General features: G+C 38.4%; 1 pseudogene; it reads left to right on the plus strand.

Annotated features, from left to right (window-relative positions):
• The first annotated feature begins 200 nt into the window (after positions 1-200).
• LOC105808752 overlaps positions 201-4,806 on the plus strand; it is an 83,544-nt pseudogene continuing 78,938 nt past the window's right edge.

The raw sequence follows: 4,806 nt of genomic DNA on the forward strand, positions 1-4,806 counted from the left end.
GCCTTTATCAAATATCAATAAATAATATCCACTGGGGGAAAAAAACAAAAGAACAATGTGTTAAATACATTCATTCTAATTGCTCACTGTATCTTCCTTCAAAGTAAGATATAAATTTGCTTCATTTTCTAGACAGTGTGCACTCTAAGCTTTATCTTGTATAAGCAAACTGTTCTAAAATATAGTCTTCAAATGTGTCTATGGCTGAAACACAAAACGAGGTGATTTCTCAGCTTTGTAAACAGTTCAAGGAGACACGTGGGTAGATGGGGGTAGTGGAGGCTCAACACCTTCAACACAAGATCTTCAAGGTCTCCTAGTATGGAAAACAGAGGCAGAGATGAAGGGAGTGTGGAATGACAGGGAGAAGGGGTGAGAAGAAACAGAGAGCAGTGCAGGAAAGCAAAGGTCAGCAAAGCAAAGTTGCCCCTTGCCAGTGAATTGTCACTGCCTGTGGGGACGGGAATGGAGTATCACTCACCTACTAGGCAGGTAACTTAGAAGGGAAGAACAGCTTGGCCTGGGCACACGCCTGTACTTGCATGGATTTGCAATCTTTTTCCAAGTTTTCTTATTAGGGAATTCCCTTAGTCCCACACTGAGACACCTAAAGAATCCCATTCTTTTGTGCAGTGATCAAGGAATATGGATCTTCAGAATCAAGTGAGAGAGAGGAGGCCCAAGAAGGCACTTGCTCACAACCCCAGAATGCACCCGGTAAGAATATTAGAGTTGTAACCATTGTTCTATGGGATATCCAGAGTCCAAATCCAGAGCTCTGTTTTCCTGATGAATTTTATTCTGAACATTCTCCATATGCCTTGATTCTATAATTTCTAGGGTATCATTTTCTTCATTTAACCTCGTTGGTCTTATTGGGAAATGGAAGGTGTCAGGAGGGCATTATAAACTGTTCTTTGATTAGATGGGTCCGATTGAATCTAGCAAAAATATGTGAGTAAAATGACAGTCTGTTTTACTACACACTATTGTATATATTAATGCTGAAGAGCTCGAATAATGTACTTATTCTCTACCCCACCCTTTATATTTGATGGAGCACTGTCAGCACAGTATTCCTCTATCTTTCTGTCTATCATCAGAGCATCTTTGTAGTCCAAATCCTGTCTACAATGTAAGCAGTCAGAAGATTTATAATCCGTTTAGTTACAAATTAATGGATTTATTTTCCTTTCTTTTCTAGATCCTGTGACTATTGGAAAGACATCTAGTTCTATACACAAAAGGAAAAGACCACGCAGGCCCCAGATTGTTCAATGCCCCAACTGCAGTACAGGTTTATTCTTCACTCACATAAATAGAATGAAAGAGTTCCTGAGCTGGGGTTTGGGGATGGTGGTCACAAGTTTAGAAAGTCTTCAAAGAATAATTTGTGCTGATATTTAATTATTGATGGGGAAAAAATGACTTCAGATCAACTACACTCAAACCCATATTATAGTTAAATAGTTGGCTTACATTGTGATTTTTCATAAAAGATGAAAGATAATGTGGTATAAGAGTACAGAGAGCCAAGACAAAAGAAATGATCACGGGGGGTGAAATTTTCTCAACCTTAGCCTCAAGTAACAGTCAGGGATGAGAAATAAAATGAAAGTAAAGGAGAAGTAGAATACGGTGGGGGTGAGAACAGTGCCAGTGGATGTGCAAAGCTGCCCTCCATGTGTAAATTTTATCAGCTTTTGGTTAAAGACCTGGATACCCTGCAGGTCACATTCATTCAAGGAATATAACAGGAGGACCTTCAGTTAACTTTGCTCCCCAGCTTTTTTTTTTTTCTTTTGTCACTGGGTTTCCATCTATCACCAAGGGTTGAGTGCAGAGGAGATCATAGCTCACTGTAACCTCAAACTCCTGGACTCAGATGATCCTCCCACCTCAGCCTCAACTTCCTGAGTAGCTAGAAATACAGGCATGCACCATCACATCCAGCTAATTTTTACATTTTTTGCAGAGACAGGGTCTCCCTATGTTGCCCAGGCTGGTCTCAAGCTCCTGCCTTCAAGGGATCCTCCTGCCTGGGCCTCTCAAAGTGCCGGGATTACAATCAAGGCCTACCATGCCCAGCCCCTAGTGTGCTTATTATGGAATTTCCTGCTGTGTGGACTCCTTGGTCATACTCTGAGACTCTTAATGGGTTTTGCTCCTTTGCACAGTCATCACCAATGAGGACTCTGAAGAATCCAATGATGGAGACGAGCCCCTGGGAACCTCCATCTCAGCACTGGAAAGTGAGCCTGATGAGGAAGGTTGGGGGAGAAAGGCTTGGGCCTCAGGAATCTGAACTATGAGTCACTATTTCCTGATGCACTTTATTCTGAGCCCTTTCTGTACAATGGATCCAGTTATCCTGGAATCTCATTCTCTTGCACTTATTTAACTTGACCCTTTTGGGAAATGCAAAGAGGCAAAAATTTGTATAAATTTGTTTTTGAGGATTAGGCTTATTAATTGATGGATTCTATTAATCAATATATGTACCCATACATTGATTATATAGTAGAAATAGGTGAGCAAAGTGGTGAGTTTTTTTAAAAAAAAAACTGACTAGTTACTATACTTCTAAGGTATTAGATTTATACCATCATTTCTATAGAGAACAGAAAGCCAAATATTCCCTTATTAGAAGATCATATTGTTATCTGATCACAAACTGTGAATACTGTGAAAAGACAATTCATCCAAATATCTAGTGTTAGAAAAAAGAGAGACTTGAGAGAAAATATTCTCACATGTGAAGTATTGTTCCTAAAAGAGTTTGTTAGCAAGTCATAGCATATATAGTAGGGATTTTTCAAAAGACCTCTGCAAATAGTATATATTTTCTTTACAATAACCTCAGAGGGTGAGCAGGATAGACAGTGTTGTCCTTGCTGCCTGGATAAGAAAACACAATCACATAAATGTTTCAAGGTCATCTATAAAGACTCATGGAAATTAAAGGAAAGACAAGACTAGCATCCAAGATTCTCAGTATTTTCCTTTGTAAAATGTAAAATTATCAAAATGTTGTATTATCTCAATCCTATTTGCAGTATGAGTTGCCATATGATTGCTCTTTAGCATACAAATTGGTGATTTATTTCCCTTTTTACTTTCTAGATCCAGAGAATATTGGAAACGTCACTTTAGGGAAAACACTAGGAAAAAAACCTAAAACAAATACAAATATTGCCTCATTTTGATGTTACAAAAGAACAGTGTGTTAAATACATTCATTTTAATTGCTCACTGTATCTTTCAAAGTCAAATGTAAATTTGCTTCATTTTCCAGACAGTGCACACTCTAGCTTTTATCTTGGTGTAAGCAAACTGCTCTAAAATGTGGTCCTCAAATGTGTCTATGGCTCAAACACAAAAGAAGGTGATTTCTCAGCCTTGTAAGCAGTTCGGTTGCACCTGGATGGCTGGGGGTAGAGGAAGCTCAACACTTTCAACACAAGATCTTCGGGTCTCCTTGTGTGGAACACAGAGGCAGAGATGAAGGAAATGTGGAATGACAGGGAGAAGGTGTAAGAAGTAACAGAGAGCAGTGCAGAAAAGCAAAGGTCAGCAAAGCAAAGTTGCCCCTTGCCAGTGAATTTTCTCTGCCTGTGGGGATGGGAATGGAACATCATTCACCTACAAGGCAGGTAACTTAGAAGGGAGACCAGCTTGGCCTGGGTGCAGGCCAGTACTTGCATGAATTTTCAGGGTTTTTCCAGGTTTTCTTATTAGTTAGTGTCTTTTCACACCATCACACACTGAGACCTCTAAATAATCCTATTCTTTTGTGTAGTGCTCTGTATCGATGACCTTCTCAAATCAATTGAGGGACAGGAGACCCAAGAAGGCACTTGCTCAGGACCCCAGAATGGACCAGGTAAGAATATTGGAGTTGCAATTCCTGGACTACAAAATCACAGAGCTCTGTTTTCCTGATGAATTGTATTCTGAACATTCTCCATATGCCTTGATTCTGAAACTTCTAGGGTGTCATTTTCTTCATTTAACCTCACGGGCCCTATTGGGAAATGGAAGGTGTCAGGGAGGCATTATAAACAGTTGTTTAATTGGATGGACCTAATCAAATCATATATTGATAATATAGCAAAAATGTTGTAGTAAAATGACAGTATTTTTTCCTGCACACTATTATATTTAATAATTCTTAAGAATTGGAATAATGTACTTATTCTCTACCACCACACTTTATATTTGATAGAGCACTGTAAGGTCAAATACACCAAAACCAAAATTATAGTTATTTAGCTTACCTGTGACTTTTCATAAAAGAAGAAATATTAGGTGGTGCAAGAAGACAGAGAACCAAAACAAAGTAGAGATGCACACTGGAGATGAAATTTTGACATAATTTCAAATTTCTTGACTTTTTTAAGATTTGTTTTATGATCTAATATATGATCTATCCTGCAGAATGTTCCATGTACAATTAAGCAGAATGGGTTGGTCCAAGTGCAGTGGTGTTTACAACTAATTGATCACATCCAGTTACAGATTCCTTTGTTCCTTCTCCACTCCCACTGCTTCACTTGACCAGCCTTTAAAAAAAAAAAAAAGAAGAATGTATATTTTTCTGCTGTTGGATAAAATCTTCTGTATATGCTTATTAGGTCCATTTGGTGTCTAAAGTGTAGTTTAAGTCCAATGTTTTCTTGTTGATTTTCTGTCTGGGTGATCTGTTCCTTCTGAAAGTAAGGTGTTGAAGTTCCCTACTATAATTGTATTACAGTCTATCTTTCCTTCAGATCTATTAATATTTGCTTTATATATTTAGTTACTTTG

This window comes from Propithecus coquereli, unplaced genomic scaffold (assembly GCF_000956105.1).
Source record: "Propithecus coquereli isolate 6110/MARCELLA unplaced genomic scaffold, Pcoq_1.0 Scaffold18, whole genome shotgun sequence".
Classification (NCBI taxonomy): domain Eukaryota; kingdom Metazoa; phylum Chordata; class Mammalia; order Primates; family Indriidae; genus Propithecus; species Propithecus coquereli.